The sequence below is a fragment of the Monodelphis domestica genome, chromosome 2 (genome assembly GCF_027887165.1).
Source record: "Monodelphis domestica isolate mMonDom1 chromosome 2, mMonDom1.pri, whole genome shotgun sequence".
NCBI lineage: Eukaryota > Metazoa > Chordata > Mammalia > Didelphimorphia > Didelphidae > Monodelphis > Monodelphis domestica.
The window spans coordinates 477,933,340-477,957,891 of NC_077228.1; the positions used below are offsets into that span (position 1 = coordinate 477,933,340).

General features: G+C 37.1%; 2 protein-coding genes across 6 annotated transcripts in view; one reads left to right on the forward strand and one right to left on the reverse strand.

The window, feature by feature from the left end:
* The window catches only part of AKNAD1 (AKNA domain containing 1), a 64,419-nt gene extending 51,878 nt beyond the window's left edge, over window positions 1-12,541 (reverse strand). Inside the window, exons 1-3 of one of the 2 annotated variants that reach the window (XR_001627287.2) lie at window positions 10,527-11,497; window positions 6,508-6,600; window positions 5,400-5,511 (exon numbers count right to left, since the gene is read on the reverse strand). The gene's annotated coding sequence lies outside the window, so the exon portion shown is untranslated. Of the gene's footprint in view, window positions 1-5,399; window positions 5,512-6,507; window positions 6,601-10,526; window positions 11,498-12,229 lie in introns of those variants that run through there. The other variant, XR_008916758.1, reaches the window with a different exon arrangement.
* GPSM2 (G protein signaling modulator 2) overlaps window positions 11,596-24,552 on the forward strand; it is a 60,319-nt gene continuing 47,362 nt past the window's right edge. Inside the window, exon 1 of one of the 4 annotated variants that reach the window (XM_007485071.3) lies at window positions 11,596-11,845. The gene's annotated coding sequence lies outside the window, so the exon portion shown is untranslated. Of the gene's footprint in view, window positions 11,846-12,638; window positions 12,843-24,552 lie in introns of those variants that run through there. The other 3 variants (XM_007485070.3, XM_001381891.5, XM_016429066.2) reach the window with 3 other exon arrangements.

Consider the following 24,552-nt stretch of genomic DNA (forward strand, 5'->3'; position numbering starts at 1 on the left):
GATATAAAATAAACCCATATATATCATCAGCATCTCTATATATTACCAACAAAGCCAAGCCCCAAAAGATAGAAATTCCATTTAAAATAACTGCACATATTATGAAATACTTGGGAATATACCTGCTAAGACAAACCTACATGAAGACAATTATAAAACACTTTTTACACAAATTAAGAAAATCTAAACAACTGGGGGAGTAATAATTTTTCATAGGTTAAGCCAAGCCAACACAATAAAAATGGCAATTCTACTTAAATTAATTTATTTAATCAATGTTATGCCTATCAAACTACCAAAAACTATTTTATATAGTTAGAAAAATAATAACATTCATCTGAGAGAACAAAAGATCAAGAATATCAAAGGAATAGATGAAAAATGGGAAGGAAGGTGGTCTAACAGTAGTAGATATTAAACTATATTACAAGGTGGTAATCTGGTACTGGACCAAGAAATAGAGTGATAGATTAGTGAAATAGATTAAGGTACACAATACATCTGATATTATTGGTGATATTAATCCAAACATTCTGGAGAGCAATTTGGAACTGTGCCCATAGGGCAAACTGTGCATACACTTTGACCAAGCAATATTACTAGATCTGTATCCCAAAGAGATTAAAGATAAAGGAAAAGGATATATACACACACACACACAAAACATTTATTTATAGCAGCTCTTTTTGTAGTAGCAAAGTATTCTAAATTGAGAGGATGCTTGTCAGTTGGGGAATGGCTGAACAATAGTATCTGACGGTGATAAAATATTATTGTGCTATAAGAAATGACAAACAGGATGTTTCCCCCAAAACTGGAAAGACTTATATGAACTGTTGCAAAGTGAAGTACATCCGAACCAGGAGAACATTATACACAGAAATAGCAATATTGTATGATGATCAGCTGTGAATAAATTAGCTATTCTGAGCAATGCAATGTTTCAAGACAATTGCAAAGGACTTTTGGTGAAAAATGCTATTCACCTTTAGAGAAAGAAAATTATAAAGTCTAAATGCAGATCAAGGCATATTTTTAAACTTTACTTCTTTTTCTTCTTTTTGGGGGGTTGGTTTTCTTTTTGCAACATGGTTAATAAAGAAATATTTTTCACGATTCCACAAGTATAAGTTGCCTGCCTTCTCCAGGAAGATAGTAGGGAGAAAAGAAAAAAAAATTAGGAACTCAGATTTTTCAAAAACAAATGTTAAATTTTATTTTTACTTGTAAATGAGAAAAAAGAAAAGCTTTCTGAAAGAGACATTATTTGAGTTGGGTGGGCCTTGAAAGAGAGAGGAACTTTGTTTGGCTATAACAGGCAAGTCAAGAACAGGAGACTGAGTTCATGTAAAATATGAAAAAGGAAACAATGTGAAGACTGAAAAGGCAGTTTGGAGCCAGTTTGTGAAGGTCATTGAATGAATGCCAAGAGTTCATAGATTGTAGGAAATGGGGAGATATTGAAAGATTTTGAGTAGAGTTGTGATATAACTGGAATGGTTTCTTAGCTTCTGAAGAATAGAGACATAATTAGAGGATGTAAAAAGTTGTATTTTTCCTTTCCTTTTCTCACAGAAGGTAGAAGTGGAAAAAAATGTGAGCTGAGGAAATTTTTAAAGAAAACAGTCTCCATATCTAGAGTTTACTTCCAAACTCTGTGGGGGGGAAAAAAAAGATTGCAAGAAAAAGGAGCAAGACAAAGCAATAAGGACTTGAACTAAAAGGAAGATGAGAAGGTAGTTCACAAATCAGTCAAACAATAGGCACTCACTATATACAATGCACTATGCTAAATAAGATACAATGTAAGAAGAGGTAATGAGAAAATTAAAGAAAGTAGGATAAACTATAAGGTTGTTAAGGCAAAGGGAGGTTGGGAGTAGCTTTTGAGTTATTCAAAAGTGATAAAAGATTGTAAAGTTCATAAAAGAATTCTTAGGAAGTGAGATAAAAATACTCATGAGCAGGAAAAAAAATCAGCCAAACAAACAAACAAAGCTGAGAATTACTATCAGCACAAAGAGCAGGGAAAGAGTTACAGTGACTTGAATTGAATGTCTGATATTTGTATTTCTCCTCCAGCCAAGTGACTGCTATCTCTAAGTTCCAAGTGTACATTGTTCTCTTTTAGAACAGAAGGAGATATACCCTTGGAATTCCTCTCCATCCTCTTGGCTATCTGGGACAACAAAGTATTCAAAACAAAACAAAACTCAGAAGTGGGGCTTCACTGGGGAGTGAGTAGAGGAGCAGGTAGGATTTGAAGGGACCAAGGAGAAAGTTTACCTTTATTAGGAAGTTAGAGAGAAGAAATATAAATGAAAAAGGAAAGGGAAAATGTGACAATTATATACTTAAAGCTAAAAAAAGATGTGAGGCTCTTTCTAATGAAGAAGTAGCCACTTGTCTTCTAATGAATGATAAATTTTATAGCCACAGAAGCTACAAATTAGATATTGTCTTTCTTGTAGATGGGCACATATTTAAAATGATACAGGAAGGAAATAAGGATTTATATAGTGTCTACTATGTGCCAGCCACTGTGCTAAGCATTTTTAACAAATATTATCTCATTTGATTCGTACAACAATCCTGGGAGATAGGTACTATTATTATCCCCATTTTACAGTTGAGGAAACTAGATTAGCAGAGGTTAACAATTTGCCCAAGGCCACTGAGTAAGATCAGATGTGAACTCATATTTTCTTGATTTCTGACCTAGTGCTCTATGCACTACACCACCAGCTGCCTTTATTCTAATTGGGTAGAGGTCAGAGGAAGAAAAAGAAAAAGAGAAAAGTAGTGGTGGTTGGTAATTTCATAATCGGGGATACTGAGGCAGCTATTTGTCAAACTCTAATGATGAAAGATCTATTGTCTTTCTGGGCAAGAATCCAAGGCATTACAGAGTACCTCCCAAGACTTGTCAAACTGGATGACTACTACTGCCTCTGGTGATTCATGTGGTCACAAATGATACTGCCAGAAGGAACCAAGAAAGTATTTCCAAAGATTCCAACGTCTTGGGAAAGAAACTGAAGTCATAACAGCTTTAGGTTTAGATTTGCTTTGTTTCCTTTAAAGACAAAGGGAACAAAAATAAAAAATTAAACTGGGGACAGCTAAAAGGTGTTGTCTGAAAACAGAAGTTGGATTTCTGGACCTTAAGACATAGGGATGACAATCTCCTGGAAAGGGATGGAATACACCTATTAAAGGCTGGTAAAAAAAAAAAGTATCTTCCTGGTGTCTTGCAAATATAGTAAAAAAAAGATTAAAAATCAAAAGGGTAACAGAAGCAGTATGGCATAGTGGGGAAAGTACCAGATTTTGAGTCAAAGAACCAAGGTTCAAATTCTCCCTTTTTGAAGCTGGAATTTATATAGAGCTTCAAAGTTTACAAAGCACTTTATTAATATTATCTAATTTTATCCTCACAATACTGGGGAGTAAGTTCTACTATTATCATCCCCTTTTGTAGATTATTAACTTGACTGGACTCCCACCACTGGTAAATATTTGAATCTGGATTCGAGTTCAAGTCTACCCTGACTCCAGGGAAAACTCAACCCAAAACATCACATAACTGTCTCTGATACTTATTATGTGACTACGAGCAAATCTAATCTCTCTAAATCTCAGTTTCTTCATGGGTAAAAATATATCAAATAAAGACATGGTACTAAATGGTCTCTGTGTCCCACATCTACTGGATGATCCTTTGACTTGGGTTTATGTCTGCCAACTTTAGAGAGATATGCTTAATGTCCCCTGGACTTAAGACTGAAAATCATTCCAGTGAGCAGGAAAAGTTGAAGATGTCAAAAGAGACTGATGTGGACATACAGGGAATTCATCAAATGATTTAAGGCAAGTAACTGAAGCTGAATATGAGTAGGTCACAATCTTATAGAATAATGTCATGAGGGCTAAAACCCAGAATGAGCTTTAAGGCTGGCAAGGAAAGGCAAGGATAACAAAAAGCCGGGAGGAGAGGGCATATGGATTTATGTTCAACACCAAGGAACGTTCTTCAACTTTTCCTCTTTATGACCTTCAAAGAAAGGACAGAATTACTGCTTGAGTTCAATAAGATGATAACTGACAATAGAGAGATGACAACTACTCAGTATTTAATTTGCTTCTCTTTTCTTTGCCAAGGAAAATGACATTGGCAATGGAAACAACAGAATGAAAATGACTAATGAAGTTGAATCCCAAAATAATAAGTAAGGAGAGATTCTAGCAAGAGAACAACCAGTGGTATAACTTCACTGGATTCAATCACTTTGGCCGGATGAAGTGCCCCCCCCTTGGGTGCTAAAAGCAGCTCTATCAGACATATTTGAATGTTCATAGAGAACAAGGAAATTTATAAAGCATTAGAGAAGATAAAACATCCTTATTTTCAAAAAGAAAAGAGACTGGCTAGAAAACCAAAGGTCTGTGAGCTTAACTCCAATTCCTGGGTAAATTCTTAAACAAATTATTAAAGAGATGGTTAGTGAACGTTTAGAAAAAGCAATGGTCAGTCACAAAGTCCCAGCAAGGTTACATCTAGGTGGTGCCAAACAAAATTTATTTTCTTTTTTGAGAAGGTTACTAAATTGATAGATCTGGAATGCTACAAAAAAACACATATGTATATATATATATACATATATAATGTATAATGCATATCTATCTATAGCATTTATATAGTTCCTCAAGGTTTATAAAAAGTTTTATGAATATCTCATTTGATCCTCTTAAGAACCCAGAGAAGTAGATGTTATTATATCTATTTTACAGATAAGGAAATTGTAGCAGACAAAGGCTTGCCCAGGGTCACAAAGCTGAATTTAGAATCTGACTCCAGAGTTCTATCTACTGTGCCATTGGGGAGGGAGATGGATGGGAAGGGGATGTGATAAAGAGAACAGGAGAGAGAAAGAGAGACGGAAACTCCCAACAGTCTCCTACTATTCTTTTTTTTTTTTAACTCTTACCTTCCATCTTGGAATCAATAGTGGGAATTGGTTCCAAGGCAGAAGAGTGGTAAGGGTAGGCAATGAGAGTTAAGTGACTTGCCCAGGGTCACACAGCTGGGAAGTGTCTGAGGCCAGATTTAAACCTAGGACCTCCCATCTCTAGGCCTGGCTCTCAATCCACTGAGCTACCCAGCTGCCCCCCTCATACTATTCTTTTGGAAGAGAGTGGGAATTGAGAGTGATGGGGGTTCTTGTGGTGGGAGGGATAAAAATTGGATGGTTTTAGTTCTGTTTGAATGAATAGACTCAAATAGTAAATAGTTTTATGATCAAGTTGATAGGAATACTCCAATGATCTATGTTTAGCTGTGTGCTAAGCTTTAATATGTTTATCAATAACTTAAATAAAAGCTTAAATGTTATACTTACCGAATTTGTTGATGACACAAAGCTAGGAGAGGTAGTAAATATCCTGAATGATAGAATCCAAAAGATCTCAGCAGTCAAGATGGAGCATAGGACCAAATCCAAAAAGATGAACCTTGGTAGAGGTAAATATAAAGTATTACACAGGTTCAAAAAATCAACCTCACAAGTACAAAATGGGGCTAGGCTATAGTTTGTGTGAAAAAGATCTTGGGCTTTTAGTTAACTATAATCTTAAAAAGAATTAACTATATGAAGAGGTAACCAAATTAACTAATGCAGTCTTAGGGTTGCATTATGAGAGACATGATTTCCAGTATTAAGGAGGTATAGTCCTTTTATACTATGATCTTTTCAAACAACATCCTTGAATTGATGGCATTTGAGGTTTGGTTGAAGTAATTGTGGGGATAAGAAGGAATTATGTCCTGCTGATCTTAGTGTGTCTACTTGTTAATTGTTAGGAAGGTTTTTGGTTTTTTAAACCCTTACCTTCCATCTTAGAATCATTACTGAGTATTAGTTCCAAGACTAAGTAAGAGCTAGGCAGTTGGGGTTATGTGACTTGCCCAGGTTCCCACAGCTAGGAAGCATCTGAGGCCATATTTGAATCTACAATCTTGCTCTCTATTCAGTGAGCCACCTAAATGTCCCTGAAATTTTTCTTTATATTAAGAATAAATATGCCTTTCTGTAACTTCCAAACATTGTTCTCAGTTATTCCTTCTGGAGGGAAGCAAAATAAGTCTAATTCCCCTTGCATAATGATATCCCTTCACATAACCAAAGAAGGCTACCATGATCCCTATGTTTTCTCTTCTCTTAGGCTAAACTTTCCCAGCTCCTCAACCAACCCCTTGTATGATTAGTCTCTTGTCCTCTCAGCATCCCTCATCTCTAGCACAAGACTATATATATATATACATTGATTGAGTAGAAAGGATAAGACTTTGAAAGCCTGGAAGAACCCAGTTTTTTATGAATTGTCTCAAACATAGTAGACATCTGATAAATGTTGAATTAATCTGTTGATCACCAAGATCACAGAATCACAGAATAACAGAATCCCAGAGCTGAAGGGGACTTTAGCTGTCAATACTACAACAGATACCTGAAGAGGCATTCTCTCTTCCATGTGCCTTATAAGTGGTCATTTAACTTCTGTTTGAATTCCTCCATGATGGATGTGTGTGAAACCAATTATCTGGAAAAATACATCATGAGTTTTAACTATTATTGTCATTCTCGGTCACCGAGAGACTACTACTACTTTACTAGTACCTTTCTTCCAAGGAAAACAAAACTCTTTACAAATAGTAATCAATTAGACCTCAAAATAAACAAAACTTCAACCAGAAGGCTGAAGTGGCAACTCTTGTTGAATGGTATAGAGAGCAACATAGGAAGTAAAGAGGCTAATAATGCTTTACCTTTGTCCTTTTATGATAGGATGCCAATGTGTTGTATAAACATTAATTAATCAAGACTCATAACACCCAGGTGAGGTAGGTATTTTTTCACCCATTAAATAAATGTAATCACCTCAGGCATGGAACCTACTAGCTGTTGGAACTGCATTAACACCAACTCTAAACAACAACTGAGGGCAGGAAGTAGAGCATTATGTGTTCGAGAGATAATAATGCTTTACATCTAAATAGTACTTTTAATCTAAGGCTTTCAAGCCACATTACAGATACCAATTAAGCACCATACAACACTATTCTTTCAAGTCAGTTAGTAAACAAACATATCATCAATTTATCTGAGACTGAAAGAGAATAATTAATTGAGTTGTCCTCAGCAAATCTGGGCGTTGGACCAAAAGTCAGGTAATCAGAATGTTAGCCTTTGCATTAGTACAGACAGGAGGAAAATAATATAGGTAGCCACAATCAATAGAAAAAGAATCTGGTCAGTAAAATTGATAGCCATTTCTATATATATAATGTCTTACAAGTACTTTAGTGGTTAGGACCTTTGCCTTATCTTTTCTTCCCAATTACACTACCTCTAGTAGTTCTATCCTACAACATTAAAAATCAATATCATTCCCTAGGAGGTTGATGCTTATCCTCTCTCCAGCGTATTAAATTAGATTAAATCATAAAACTTGTAGAAATGGTGTCTTTTGAAAGTAGGAAAGTCATTAGAAGTTACATTTGGATTATTGGATCTAGAGATAGAGGACTTGTTTTTTGTCTTGGGAAAGTAATTTTACCTCTTTTCATCCCAGTTTCATCTGTAAAATGAAGGGGTTAAACTACATGACTTCTAAGTCCCTTCTGGCTCAGGAATAATCCTATGATCTTATAAAATACTTAGGGAATGGATCTATTCCAAAGCATACATAGATTTATTGATGAGTGGTAGTCACCTGGGCCAGGGCCATCAAAAGATTTCTCATGTCCTTAATATTGTATAATTAGAAAAATTTGAACTCCATTTCCCACAATTCTTTTCTTGTTCCAAGAATCCTTTTCCCTTCGTTCACATTATCGGTGTTATGTTGTTTTTAAGTTATGGGTAATGCCTTCCTTGCTCTCTTTTTCATGTGTGAGTCTGGGTGAGCTCTCCCTGTTTCTCTAGCTTTTTAATTTCCTTTTGAATCAAGTTAAATATTAATAAATATAATACTTGGGTATTAAATACTAATTTTTAAAATTTACAATATTGATGTTGCCATTTTGCATCTATGTATATGAAGGTTTGCAGATGTAACTCTTTTTTGAAGGAGGAAATAGAGACTTCGTTTCTATATTGTGCTCCCAGAGTTTTATGGGAGGAAATATTGAGATGAAATGACAGCCCCTGGAGAGCAAAGGCATAGTCCCTTGGGGAAGATACCCAACCCTGTTTGGCAGGGTGTTGGCAGGACACTAGAGCTAGAGTTAAATTCACCTTAACTATGGAGTTAGTGACAGTGATACTGCTGTAGCTCAGGATGAGAGGATGTGTTCAAAAGGGATTATCTGTCTCTATGAAGACAAAAATAGCCCATACCTCTAGAGGTGAGGGATTTATAATCAGGGTGAAAGACTGAGAAACAAAAACACAAACCCAGTACCAACCTCCTCTTTCTGACAGTTTAGTATAAAGGAAGAACAGACATCTCGAGAATTTGCCTCTTTCTCTTCTCTGACACTACTACCACTTTGGTGTAGGTCCTTATCACCTCATGTCTAGACTATCCTAATAACTTGTTAGTGAGATTGCCTACCTCAAGCCTCTCCCTACTCCAATTCATCCTCCATTCAGCCCACATGATGATTTTCCTAAAGCAGAGGTCCAACATGTCTCTATACTATTCAATTAACTGATGGCTCCCAGTTGCCTCCATGAACAAATATAAAAAGCTCTGTTTGGCCTTCAAACCCCTTCATAACCTAGCCCTCTCCTACCTTTCCAGTCTTACACTTTACTGTCCACATACAGTCACATCCAATGACCCTGGCCTCAGATGTTCACAAAAAAGACATTCCATCTCTCAGTTCTGGGTGATTTCTCTGGCTGTCCTCCATATTTGGAATGTTCTTGCCTCCTTAACCTACTTGATTCCCTGGCTTTCCAATTAAAATTCTATAAGAAGCCTTTCTGAACTCCTCTTAATTCTAGTGGTTTCTCCTCTTATTTACTATGTATCCTATATATATAGCTTGTTTGTATAAATTTGTTTGCTTATTGTCTCTCCCATTAGATTGTGAACTCTTTGAGGGCAGGGACTGTCTTTTGCCTCTTTTGGTGTCCATAATACCTAATTAGCACAGTGCCTGGCACATAGAAGGTGCTTAATATTAATCAACTGACTGATTTATTGAGAAAGTTGGACCAAAAGAATGGTAATTCTTGGCTAGTTTAGAGGCCCTTCCCGATATATCTAAGAGATCTTAGGATTATAGATTTAGAGTTAAAAGGAACCCTTGTTGACATCTAGCCTTAACTCCTTCATTTTACAAATGAGGAAATTTGAGGCCCAAGGAAGTTAACTGACTTGCCCATAGTTATATAGGTAATAGGCATAAGAGGTAGGATCTGAGGACATTTGAGTAGTTTTAAAGTCAGAAGATAGTTTGGATGATAGTAAGCAGGGGTTGATGAGTGCCTTTTCTGGGAGAAGGTAGTAAAAGAACCACACCTGTCTTGGTGTTTAGAAGGCAATGAGACATAGTATTCTTCTGCATGAATAAAGCCTTTAGGAGTTGCAAGGAACCATGAGCATTTTGGCAAGGAAATTGAACTGTCATCACTGCTAATTTTCCATAGTATTAAGTTATCTATTTGTTATTAATATAACTTTCCTTTATTTATATATCCTGACATTGTAATTGCCAGGATACAGCAGTGTTCCAGGTGGGTGCCTGAACCAATTGAAGTGGGACATCCCTAAATAATAACCTGGTTCTTCATGTCACAAGTCTCTCTGATGTGGAGGTTACAACAAGGTAACAGCCAATGCAACATGAGAGTATGGGAGGGGCTAAAGGCACCTAACCTGAGCTGCTTGAGACTAACCACTAAAGAAGAAAGGGCTTCAAATGACAACAATTTAGATTAACTTGATATGCCTATGGAAGGAGACCTCTGGGCACATTTGCAAACCCAAACTAAAGGCTGATAATAGCATCATAAAATGATTTTTCAAATAAAAATGTATGAGTAAGCACTATCCTGAAGGCAACCAAGCTATCAGGATGAATAGTCATCAGGAAAATGTTGTCTGGATTTCCTGCAGTTTTATAGGTAGGGCATGTTTTGTAAAATATTGATTATAGATTATAGAATATAGATTATATATATAGAATATATATAGAGAATATAGAATTATAGATTATAGATTATATAGAATATAGTTTCATTTAATAACCTTTCTATAAGCCCTTCTGGGATTACCTAGACAAGTCACAATTTCAACTTCTTTATATATAAAAGTACTGCTTCTGACAAATACTGGCTAAGTAAACTTTGACAAGCCATTAAATTCTCAATACCCCAGTCAGCTCCCAGACTAATTATAGAGAAGGTGCTAAAGAGAATTTCCACATCTTTGAGTGTCTTTATCAATAAAATCATGGATCCAGCCCTCAAGTACCCTTTAAGGCTCTATGCTAAGCACTAGACTTAATAAAATACCTGAGAAGAGGCATGACACAACACTTGAGAGGCTAGGAGAAACAGAAAGAGGTCCCTTCTTTTCTTTGGTATAAACAGTTGTGTCTGGATCCTAAGGAAATCTGCCCTCTTCATGGGTTGGAGGCTAAGCTTTAGCTCTGTAAAAGACGGGGAAAGTCCAGGCTGTGTCTGCAATGAGAGCTCTGGCTCACTCTAGCAAACTTTCACAAAGCATCTGTCCTTGGCATATCTTGCTTTTCCATAGCTGTTTGCGAAGCTGCTTCCCCCATTAAGCTCTTGGAGAGGAGGAACTGTCTTTTGTCTGTCTTTGCATCCCTACTGTCCAGCACCATGCGTGGCATCTTCAAAACGCTACCCCGGATAGATCAGTTATCTCGGAACCATCCAGGTTTCCCTTTATAAAATTAGGAGATTGGAATAGACTTGAAGTCAGGGCAATCAATAAGCATTTACAACGAAGCGCGTATTCTGTGCTAAACCCTAGGAATACTAGGTATATTTTCGTGGAGGAGGCTCCTTGAAAATACTGTGTCCAGGGAACGTCCAGTGACGATTTCCCTCCAACTCTAATAGGTGGGCGAGAGGCTGTCCGACGACCCTCCGGGGTCGGATCACTAGCAGGGCAGGAAGGAGGTACTCGCTCAGTCGGTCTCGGAGGGATCTAGGGCCTGCCTGGCCCTGACGGGGGAAAGGGAGGCTCTTTCTGGACCCATCAGGATCCTCCACATGGAACAATGAAGCCAGAAGCCACGGCTCGGACCGCCCCCGGAGGAACAGCTCCGGCAAAGCGAGAGGGGGAAGATCTAGACCCGGGGAGACCTGACCGAGGGAAAGCCCGTCCTGCCCACGAGCCCTCCCATTGGCCAATCCGAAAGACGCGGGGGCAGTGCCAGTTTGAACTCGGAGAGCCTGAAGTCGCGCAGCCGCACACTGTGCTGGGGAGGACGGCCAGCTCGCAGGCTTTCTGGGCGGCCGAGCCGGTCAGCATAGTTAAGGGACGACCCCATTGGTGGGTTTGGGCGAGAGGAGGGTGGGGAACGCCTCGGGAAGCGCTGGCCCACGAGATTGGCGGGGGGAAAAGGGGTGGGGGCGCGAGCCGGCCTCCGGCACTGCCTCTGTCTCTCCCTCGGTGCTGGCCCCCGGAGCGCCTCTGCGGCCCGGCCTGGGGGCGGGGTGCCCGTGCTCGAGCTGGACGGGCGCCCGGGGCCGCGGCAGCGGCGGCAACAGCGGCAGCGGCAGCGGCAGCAGCAGCGGCAGCAGCAACTTCAGCTTCAGTCAGTCCGTGGCTGGGTGTCCTCTTCACTGGAGGACGAAGGCAGGTGAGTTCCGCCGCCAGGCTGAGAAGGGGCAGGGAGAGGTTATAGGGTGGGGAGAGACGGTACCCTAAGTCTGTGGGGGCGCGCGGGCTTTTCCTGAAGCCAGACTGGTCGAGCGGCGGACTGGGGCCTGCGTGGTCCCTGGGACATTCCTTGGCCGCCCCCCGGTTGCGCGCGCCCAGGGCCTCGCGCCCCCAAAGCTGCAGCTTTAAAGCCCCGAGAAGAAAGGCCCTTTTTAGGGGTGCGATATACCTAGAGGTGAGCGCGCGGGTGTATTTTTTTCTTTTTTTAATGAAGGCAAAGCAGCTCTGGCTCTCTGGTTTGCGAAGTTTTATGTTTCTAAATACAAATTTAACAAACTGTTACAATAAATGATATCTCGCTTACCTAGAGCCCAACAGGTCGTAAATAGGTGCTTATGTCTCTGAGGACTAAAAACAGCCAGATTGTGTTTTAGTCTGCGCTCTTCGCAGCTATTCTCGCAGTTTGGGTGGCATAACTCCCTAAGTGTGCGTGATTTAAATGTTTTCATTGCCCTATTATCATACGCTTCTTTGAGGACTGCAAGAAACTTGGGTTTTCACCTCCAACCTGTTGATTTTATCACAAGTGAGGAATTGGTTCAGTAATAACTTTTTGAACATGAAAACACAAGGCTACACTATATAAAGAACCGATTGGATCCTATAGTTAATTGAAGTTCATGTTATTTCAACTGTTGCACATGGGGGTACATTTTCTTAGAGCACTTGACATGCCGTTCTATCGATGATGTAGATAGAGCTGCTTATTGTTTATGAGGGAAGTTACCATACCAACAGAGTTGATTTTCCAAATGGTGTATTAGAATACTGCATTTAGGATCTCAAACCTGATTTGTGAGTCTCGGAATGTTAAAATAGGACGAATGCATTTGATCAATATTGTGTTCTTACTATTAAGAAATTTTTGGTTGATCATCTAGAAACTGGAGCAATATGGAAAGCAGGGAAGATCACTGGTTAGTTGGGATGGGGACTATTTACCATTGAAGCCTTTTATTTCATTTCAATTCACAAACATCTACCAAATGCATGGCGTTTTGCTTGGTGATGAGGATATTAAGATTTCGCCCTGAATTCCTAATTGGAGAGTGACAACCTGAACGTGCCTATATCTGTACTGTGTAATTTGAGAGGAGATCTTGATAGTTCTTAGGAGAGAGAGATTCTTCAAGTCTCTGCATGGAAGGCAACCACATTGCTATGTAAGGGATGCAGAATCCACAATGTACCACTTTGGCCTCAGCTTGGCATGAGTGAGGGAGAAGAGTGTGCAGTAGGTAAGCCTGGAAAGGCGTGAGGACATTGGAGTGTGTAGGACTTAAAGAATCAAATATAGGAATTTATAGGTTATCCTAGAGACATTGGAGAGCCATGGAAGTTTTTCGTCTTCATGGACTTGTTTCTTTGTGTTATTATAGTTAGTGGTTTTTTTTTTCCCTCAAATACTATTAGAACAGCTAAATATCTTAAATGAGAGAAGACTTTTGTTATTAATTCAGACGTAGATCTATAGGAGCTAGACAATACAAATTTGCATTACCTTGTGAAATGTCTCTAAAGAGGAAGAATCATGGTCTTGTGGAAAAACTCTTGGCATTTTATTTGGCTTAGCCCAGTGGCTGGCAGGATGCCTGCCTTTCTGGAGAAAGTCAGAGATTTAGATAGAGGTCCCAGATCTCCACTAACTGCTTACTATCTTTTTCACTTTGCCTTTCTGGGAGGCTCAAATTTTTTTTTTAATTCGTAAAATGAGAATTGACCTAAATGTTCTCTGGATTCTCTTCCAGCTTAAACATTTTACCTTTTGTAGGAATATTGATTTTACTGCCTCCAATCTTTAAGTCATATGTTTTTTCTCATTCTTCCTTTAACAAAACTTCTAAAAATACTGGATAGTACACTCCCCAAATCTCTTCATTGATGAAATGTGGGTGAGACATTTTGTTTCAAGTCATCTCAAAGCTTATACCCTTTCACTGCTGCGGTTTTCTTTATTGTTTACAAGTGATCTGTAAGACAAATAATAAATGAATACATTTTCTGAGCTCATACTATGTGCAAAGCAGTGTGGTAGGTGCTATGAAGTAAACAAAAGGACTTATTTTGAATAAAAACAGTAATTATTTGCCATGGTTATAATAAAAGAACTTTTAAGGTAGAAAATTTTCACATTTTTCTTTTACCACGAATGGTAAACTAATTATTGAATTATATGATGATGTGAGAAAGTAGAATATCTCTTTAAAATCTTTAAAAAATCTCTTTAAAAATTTCCATGAGACAGTATCAGTACATGTTTTATGTATATTTTTGTTTGTTATATATACATATGTACACTTTATACATAAAGATATGTAATATATATTTTAACACTAGCTACAGAGAACTTTTCTGCAATAAATTTCTAATCAGAATTTCTAACAGCATCTTTAGTTTGACATATTTTGAGCTGATTGAACTTGCAGGTATAATGATAATATGAATCTGATATTCAGTGTACTTGATTAAAGACAGGTGAAAAATTTTTTTTCCATTGATTTTTTTTCTTTTTTAACCCATACTTTCTGTCTTAGAATCAATACTTTGTATTGGTTCCAAGGTAGAAGATTGCTAAGGACTAGGCCATGGAGTTTAAGTGACTTGCCCAGGGTGATATAACTAGGAGGTGTCTGAGGTCAAATTTGAACCCAGGACCTTCCATCTCTGGGTCTGACTTTCAATCCACTGAGCCACCCAGCTGTCCCCTTTTCTCTTGATTTTTTTTTAAAACCATTGGCACATATTTGAGAAGCAATGGGTTTCAGTAGAAAGCTGACCAACATTGATAATAAGTAATTTTTAGTCAAATGCTTTGGCTTGATAACTTGCTCCTGAAAATTCTACTCATTCTTCATTACTAGGATATTTTTTCTAGTACTACAAATATATAAAATAATTTTAAAACTATATTTCATACAAATGAAACATTTTAAATATTCATCTTACATGAAATTTATAAGTACATATATGAAAATTATAATATTTTGTCTTTTAAAATTTAGTTATTTGTTTGCTCATGGTAAAAATATAGCTTTTAGCCAGTAATATAAACTAGTGTTGTCTAACACCAAAAAGAAACAAGTCAGGTAAAGAACCTAAACAATTACTGTTCCTTTTTCCTTTCGGAGGCTTTCTTCGTGAATATTTAAATTTGGTGGAAGAACTCTGAATACTTTTTTTTTCATATAATTTTTTGACAATTACAATATTGTAACATCCAATGTAGATGGGTGATCTGGTAAGCATTAGCAATAGGTGAAATGTTCATTAGTTTTAGTATGAGTCATATTAGTAGAAAGTATAGAAGGCACTTATATTTTGAACCCTTTTGTATTTCTTCTATAACCTTGATTTTTTAATACTTCCATGTACCAAATATAATAGGTTTTAACCAGAAATCATTCTTATACTTTGGTAAATTCCAGGGAACTAGTTGAAGTTTTCCTGAATGGTTAGGAAAATTAATCTTACTAAGAACTCAGAATCAATATTATATATATTTTAAATTATCCTATTAAGAGAAAAACTGAAAGTACTGATTCCAAGACAAAAAAAAGGTAAGTTTTTTTAAGATATTAGGTTTATTAAGAGAATAAAACCTGGCCTAAAACAAGTTTATCATGCTTTCTTTATTCCATTGGTTGTCCATTGGTCGTCATTCAAAAAGTATATTTTCAATCTATCTGCCTCAGTAGGAGCATTTTTACCACTTCTAGTGGCAGTACTTTTAACTATTTGATTCTGTTCTTTAATTTCCCTTGTTCTTTGGACATATTTGTCCTTTTTCTTCAAATTAATGTTTAATTCTGCTACATAGAAACTTTGTGATATTTGGGATTGTGTTTGGAAAGCAAAAAGTCAGAACTAAATAAAAAGATTTAAGCAGTTAGACTGTTAGATAATTTATTAATGATTTAAATGGATTAAATGATTCAGAATCAGGTTATTTGCTTTACTGTAAATAATTCTGTTCATTTTGATGATGAAGTCTTTTATAGTATCTGCAATAAATAATATTCTCATTTTTCCCTGAATAGTTGAATTTAATGTTTTGGCTAATTGAATATTCTGGTTAATTGGAAATTGCCATACATACAATTGTAATCCACATATCCACCTTCATGCTAGGGATGCCTGTGTCGAAAAGGATGTAGTTTTTATTTGGGGACATTTCATCTTAATTTCAGTTTCTAACAAAATACTTGGATTGGGCAGATTTGTCCACCAGAAGACCTCCAAAACAAACATGAGCTCCCTACATGTAAAATGTAGCCACAGTATATTACTGAAGTTACTAGTAACCACAGACCCCAAAGATCCTAGGATAATGGATATGTGTCAACTTGGGAAAGGGATTTGTGGGAGAAGGACCATCGGGCTCTGACTTTACTCTTTTATCAATGACTTTCTAGACATTTTAATAAAGATTTAAACATCTTTGTTAAATTTGAAGAATCATTCATTCAGTATGGTTATTTAGTACTTACTGTGTAAGTAAGTACTGTGATAGACCCTAAAGAAAATAGTCTAGATAAGAGAGGTTTCCTGGCCTTGTGAAACTTCTAGTCAAGTAGAGAGACGTAACACAAACACAATTTACTGTATTATATAGAATTATATGCTAAGAATATTGGAATATTTTCAAACAAGGTAACAGACGAGACCAAGGAAGAAGGTCATTACTGATATGAGGAATCAGGAAAGGCTTCATGGAAAAATTTGAATTAGATTTTTAAAGGGTGGATAAGAGGTAAGGTGAAGAGGACCAAAATTATTCCAAGCATAAGAACAACATGAACAAAGTCATAATAGGAGAGACTGTTGGCTTTGAGAATCTACTTTGGCTAGAGCATGTAGTATTTAGAAATGAATAGAATGGACTAATAAAGTGGTTTAGATTGAGATGGGCCAGAGGAATTTGGATTTTACACAGGGAAATGTTAAAGGATTTTAAGCAGAAGAATGAATATATCTGGGTGAAAAAAGACTTTTCTGGAAGTGGTGTGAAGGATAGCATCGAGAGAAGGAAGCAAAAGGGAAATGAGAAAACTTATTAAAGTTACTATTGTAATAGCCTATGCAACAGGTAGGTAGTGTGAAGTGTTTGTATTTGGACAGTGTCAGAATACATTAAATGTTGTGGAGGTGGACTCAAGGAGACCCTAGTAACAGATTAAATAATAGGAAAAGTGAAGTCTAGTATCTTCTATGTGCCACCTAGTGCCACTGATAAAAGTAGTGAAACCAGAAGGTAGAGCAAGTTTAAGGAGAGGGGAATAAGTTCATGTTGATTAGACATACTGGTTGTGTTTTATATAGTTGAATTGGGAGATCTGGAACTAATTGAAGAGAGATTTGGAAGTCTATAAATCTTATCTATAAAGAGGTGGTAGTTAAAGCTTTAGGAATAGGGGGCAGCTGGGTAGCTCAGTGGATTGAGAGCAAGGCCTAGAGACGGGAGGTCCTAGGTTCAAATCTGGCCTCAGACACTTCCCAGTTGTGTGACCCTGAGCAAGTCACTTGACCCCCATTGCCTAGCCCTTACCACTCTTCTGCCTTGGAGCCAATACACAGTATTGACTCCAAGACGGAAGGTAAGGGTTTAAAAAAAAAAAAAGCTTTAGGAATGAGATTACCAGGGTTGAATGTATATACATAGAGAGATGGACAAAAGAGATACCAGAGCAGACACTGAATCTTAAGAGTTTAAGTAGAAGATGAACAAAGTTAAAAAAGAGAACAGTTTTAGGATTTAGAACTGAAAGGACCTTGGAGATCATCTAGTCTAAGTCTTTTCATTTTATAGATGAGAAAGCAAATCCAGGTGGTAAGTTATTGCCCTATGGCCATGGAGGGATAAGTAGCAGAATCTAGTTTCAAACTCAATTCCTCTAATGCCACTAGTTGAACAAGCAACTAAGTGCCTTCTATGTTCCAAGAATTATTCTGGGTGCAAGAGATACACATAAAAAAAGTGAAAACAGCCTCTGTCTGGAAGAAGCTTAGAGATTAGTTAATATGTACGTATAGAAGTAGGTAAATAAAAAATAGATACAGATCATTTGAGAGGAAAAGACAGTAGTGCAGCTTGGGAGATCTGGAAAAGCCTCTTGTGGAAGGTGATTATTCCTGATGTCTGGAAGATCCTTTCTTGTTCCAACCAAGGACTGAGTCCCCAAATCAAAGAGACTTGGGAAAGGGATGTCACAAAAGGCATAAATTGGAGGAGTGGCCAGGAAGTCACTCACTTCTCTTGGAACCACAGACTGAGGAGGCACTCAGTCTGGCTCGAGGCTGGCTTAGCCAGTCAACCACAAGTGACTTGTCCTTTTCTCTTTCTTCCCTGGTCTGCTTTTTTATTATAGAATAAATAACTCTAAAATTAAGATACAGTCTCCAGAAAATTTTAATCAAAACAGTACTATCAGGAAATGAATCCATTTTCCCTGGAAGTAGCAAGTTTCATTCTCTAGAGATTTTCATATAGATTTTGGATGACTCCTTGTTGGTGATATAGGGGTAATGCTTACTTAATATCTCCAAAAATTGGATTAGATCTATGAGGTCCTTTTCAACTTTAATTCTGTAACTTCCCAGTCTTTTTTTAGAGTCACCAGATCAAAACCGAGCCCCAAATAGTCTAAACTAAGTGATAATAGCACAAATAGGCCAACAGCAAAAGCTATTTTCACTGATGTCTTTTATTAGCCACTCAGGCTTTTCATATTAGTCCTACTTTCTTCTGGGAGCATTTTTATGTTGTTCTCTGGCTTCATTTGACATTTCCACCTAGCTCATATCTTCCATAATTATGCCTGGGTAACATTTCTCAGCTGAAGTAATACTTGAGTTTCTGTACTATTAGTATGTAATTAATAAAATATATCTAGCATAGTTTTAATGTGAAGTATAATTCAGTCTGGCTTAAACTCAGAAGGCATCTAAAGATATTAAAGTGCTTTATTGTATAGTACTAAGAAGAAAATTCTGCTGGAGTTTTTTTTAATTGCTTGAATTACAGATAAATTGGGAAACAATTAAACTTCTTATTTTCTACCTCCCACTGGAAATCATCCAGTTCTACCACTGACTAGGTATAATAATCAACAAAATATTTAACATTTCAAAATTTCACTTTATAGCATAATTTGGAGCTCTTATTTTTAATTTTAAATATATTGGAGGAAACCCTGGTCCATCACTGTGATCTACTTATACTCCCTCTTTTTTTAAATTTTGAACTCTTTTTACATCGCTTAAAACTTAATATCTTTCTCATTCACTGATTTTTAAGCACACATTGTATGTATACTTTCTCAGATGAAGATTGTCTTTTCCTTTAAAACATCCCCCTTACCATTTAGATTTTCATTCCATCTAATGCTATCATCTTGGCAAATGGCATTTCAGCCTTAAGACTCAAAATCTTGAAAGTTATCCGTTTCCTCTGCTTTGAGCTATCAGGTCCACTTGCCAGAATCTTTAACTGCTGCATAGTGAAAAGCCTGCCTTTATTAAACTTTAAACATTAATAAATGGTAAGTACATCAAAAATGATCCATTTTGTAGAAAGAATCTTGATTTTCCCCCTGGGTTACTGGTAACTTAGTTGAAATTTTTGAAAAAGGACAAAATGGTATAGTGAGTTCTACATGACATGGAAAGAAAATCTTAAAGAACTTTTCGGAATGTTGCTATAGATTTTATTATGTTATCTGTAACAGCATTATTTCAAATCTAAAAATTATGAAGAGTAGGGATTTATGGAAAGAATGGATGCCACGTATCCTTTCTTATTAGAGATTTTCTCTCTTCTACATCCTTAACAGCCAAATCCCTAATCAAGATTTTAGGCATGTTGGAAGGAAAGGAAAAGGGAACAAACATTTATAAGACTCCTACTGTGTGTTTCAAGCAGGTTTTTAATATCTTAATTTGATCCTCACGACAACCCTACAAAGTAGCTACTTTTATTATCCCATTTTACAGTTGAGGAAAACAAAACAGGAGTTGACTTCACTTGTCCAGGGTAATAGATCTAGTAAGTGTCTGAGACCAAATTTAAACTCAAATCTTCCTGATTCTAGGCCCAGAATTCTTTCCATTGTGCCACCTAGCTGCTCTAAATTATTAAATTTAACATATTTTAAATATTAGGCCCATTTTCCTTTCTTCCATCTTTATTTTCCTAATAATCCTTTATTTTGTTGCCAGCATAATCTTTTCCCCCTTCACTTTAACCCAGTCTTTCTTCATAAGATTCCTTCATTGGCACATCACCATCCTCTACACCAAAATACATGCCTGCCAAAGGTGTTTTAAAAAATCTTTCAGGTTATTAGGTAAAGAAAATAAATACAAGGTGGTTAGGGATAGAGGCAACTAATAGTTGGAGGAAGATCAAGAAAGGCTTCATGTCAAAGTTGGTGAATTCCATTCTAGGACTCTTGATGGGAGGGATTCTATATTAGGAAGAGGGAGTTTAATTCAATCATGAAACACCACAGAAGTGCTTGGCAAAGAGCAGTGAGAAAGCCATTTTGTGGGTCACAGAGTATGAAATAATGTCCAGAGAAAGTGGACTGGAAATATAAGTTGGGGACAGATTGTGATGGGCATTAAAAGTTAAACCAAGTTAATATTTTAACTTGGAGCCTAAACCAGAGTTTATTGGAAAGTAAATGGCTAAGTGGATAGAGCATTGGCTCTAGAATTGGGAAGACTCGTCTTCTTGAGTTCAAATCTAATGTCAGACACAAGCAGCATAACCCTGGACCTTCGTTTGTAAAATGATCTAGAGAAGGAAATGACAAACCACTCCAGTGTCTTTGCCAAGAAAACCCTTTGGGCTCATAAAAAGTTGGACATGACTGAAAATCAACTCAACAAAGTTTATCAAATAGGATAGTGATATAGTCAAGTTTGTACTTAAGTGGCAGCTGTGTGGGAGGTTGACTAGAAGAGAGACTTGAGGCAGAGAGCCTGCTTAGGAGACTGTTATAATATTGTAGGGAGGGCTTGATATGGGTCTCAACTAAAGTGGTGACTTTATGTAAAGAAAAGAAATTGTGTATTTGATGCTGTAGAGATTAAGATTGGATTTGTGGAGTGAATGAGAGTGAGGAGTGAAAGTTTAGAAGAATGGTAATATCTTGAACCAAAATAGGGAGGTATATGACTAGCACAGATCTCCACATTTTGCTATAGTGGATGACTTTGTGCTGATTGCATAGTACTTTGTGATTTTATAGACTTTCCTTCACTAGGCTACTCCCCTTCCCCCAATCTATCACTCCTTCTGCAAGTCACCTTCCTTGGCCTGCCTACAGTTAGGACTAAAGAAAATACCATTTCCATCGTGTTCCCTCCTCTAGTACTTCCCCCTGTAACCACACCCTGCTGCTTTTTGCTTTGAAAGGAGTCCATCCTGAACCCAAATACCTAGAGATATTGATAACTTACAGAAATTAATTTCTTCATTGATTTACAAACTCGAACCCCATCCTACCTTCCCTTTTCTGATTCTGACTTCCTCTACCTTCTCCCTGGACTTTCTCTGACTCCAAATAACCACTCCTATGTTCCCATTCTCACCCTATCTCACTCCAAGGCTTTCCTCCCTTACACTTTGCTCTTATTTTGTCTTAAATCCATAACCATGTCTTCCATCTTTTGGCTCTCACTTTGAGAGGGAAACCTTGCCTTCCTCCTGATGATACAACTTTCCTAGCTAGACTTTTTCCTCTCTAGTTACATTTTCTCTTAAATCCTCTGACTCAGTGGTTTTAGTTGGAGAGTTGCAATACTCTTTGTTCTGCATTTCCCCTGCCATTCAGTAACTTCTCATTTGAGGTTCTCTCAATCCAGAATTACCTCCCAATGAAGATTCTGATAGCTGTTATCTCAACTTTTAGGATATTCTCCTTTCCTCAAGGAGTTCAGTTCCTGGTTCACACTTTGTTTCTTCTCTATTTCCTCTCTTCTAATTATGGAACTTCAACATACATAGTGATACTTTCTCAGACACTTTTATTTCCCAGTTTCTCAATTTAATCATTTTTCATGACTTATTCTTCCACCCTACCTAGGCTTCAGAGACATGGTTATACCCTTGCTCTTGCCATCACCCACAAATGCTCCATTTCCATATTCATGCTTGAACTCTGAAATTCCCTTGTCTGGTTACAATCTGTTGTCATTACACCTCACCCTTTACCTTGCAACCCTAAACCCTGTTCTTGGTCCTCTTATTTCCACTCTTACAACCCTATCCCTCGGTTCTTTACCAGACTATCATTCTTTCAGTAGTCCCACTTTCTTCCCCATCTTGACTCTTTGGTGAACCAGTTTGACTACACTGACTTCTCTCAAATCATTTGCTCCCTTATCATATTGACAATTAAGTCCAGCCAAAGAATCACTGCCACCATTTCTTATCTTTGATCCTTATGCTTTTGGACAAAGTTGGAGAAAATAATGAAGCCATGCTGAGTGCACTACAAATTTATGTTACATGATTTCAAATATACCTTCACTGTGCCAAGGCAATCCAGTACACCTTTCTAATTGATTGACTATCCAATCCCCAATGACCCTTTTTCAAAGCTTTTCCATTCTTCCTCAAACTTCTCATAGCTCCTCCTCTTTCACCTATTTAGCTGAGAACTTTGCCTTATTTCATTGAAAAAATTGAAGTCCTGCAAGTGAAAAAAAAAATTGAGAAGAGCTTCCTCTTCTGCTCTCCTCATCTCATCATTCAGATGCTTTCTGTTACTATCTCCTTCACCTCCATTTCATGTTTTTTTTTTATTATTTTAAAAATATTTTACTTTCCCATTAACCCCCATTTCATATCTTCATGGCCTTTCTCTTTTCAAAAGCAAATTCCTTTACGTGAAAAAGTGCTCAAGAGCTATCTGGTTTTTTTTTTTTTTTGGATAGATTGTCTCCTCTATTATCCTTCCCTCTCATTAAACTTCATTCTTTCCCTATCTACTGTATCCTCTTCTGGCTCTAAACATTTCTGTCTCTCCCATCCTCAAAAAACCCTTACTTGAACCATCCATCTATCTGTTTCCCCATATTTCTCTGCCTATTTGTGGTTAGATTCCTTGAGAAAGCTATTTACAAAAGATATCTCTATTACCTTTTCTCTCGTTTCTTAACTCTCCCCACTAACCATGGGTTTCCTCCAAACAATGGCCTGGGTCCCTTTCTCCCTTTGTACTGTTGCATTTGGAGATCTCATCATCAGCTCTCATGGTTTCAATTATCATCTCTCCCGTGATAATGTTTATCCAACCTTTATCTTTAGACTTGCATGTTCAATGACTTATTGGACTTCTAGAACCTGATGTGTTACAGATGTCTTAAACTCCACATATTCAAAATAACACTCATTATCTTTCTCTCCCAAGTCTTTACCTCTTGAAGTCCTATTATTGTAGAGGGCACCACTATACTCCCAGTCTCACAACTTAAGGATCATCCTTGACTCCTTGTTCCTCAACCCTATCTGTTGCTAGGTCTTAGGGATTCTGCTTTTTAACATCTCTGCCAGGGAGTTGACTTGTTTTGTTAATTTAATTTTGTTATAAGGAAGGGTATTATTTCAGGTAGAATGGTTTAGTCATTGGGGAGCTGAGATAAAGAAAAATTTGTCAGTAAAATTTTTATTTAAGAAATGAAAAAGAGAGGCTTAGTAGGCCTAGCTCCCTAGTACTCTCAGGACAAAGTGCTAATATTACCTTGTCAGGGACATTATGTTTTTTTCAGTAACACATTTTAGGAAGAACATTGATAAAGCAGTACATCCAAAGGAGAGCAGTCCAGATGATAGATTTAGACCCAGCAGGGACCTTAGGAGTCATCTCATCCAACTGCTTCATTTTTTACTGACTCAAAGAGTATTTGAGCTTGTATTTCTTGTTTGTTGTAAGGTGGTACTGGAAAGTTATTTCAGTTTATGTCTCTGATTATTATGGATGTAGAACATTTTTAAATGGTTAGTAGCAGTTTGTTTTTCTCTTGAAAACTACATATTCCTAATGTTTGGCCATTATACATTATGGCCTGGGAATTACTACTGTGACTTTTCAAATAGCTCTTTACATATTTAAGTTTTCAAGATTTTGTGTCATATTTCCTATATTTTACAAATCTGGTTTTTAAAAAATTACATATTTTGTTAGAAACTTTTATTTTCATGTAGTCAGGCATATCTATTTTGTTTGCAATGGTTCCTACTGTTTTTAATTAAAAATAATTCATCTCCCTCTATCAATTGAAATACATATTTCACTATTTTCTTCAATATTTTTTTAAAAATTAAGTTTTAGATTAGAATCGATTGGGGCTTATGGTCTAAGATGTGATTCTAAAAATCTTTTCTGACAACCAATTTTTCAAGGACATTTAGATGAATATTAGCTATGTTCCTTGTTAGTAGTAGCATTATAGAATCATAGATTTAAAACTAGAAGAAGCCATGGAGGTCTAGTCCAACACTTTCATTTTCCAAATGATTGAAGCCTATATAACTGGTCACTGACTTGCTCATGGTCTCCTGGTAATGATTGGTGGTGTCAGATTTTAATCCAGATACCCTCCAAATTCAGCAGTCCTTCT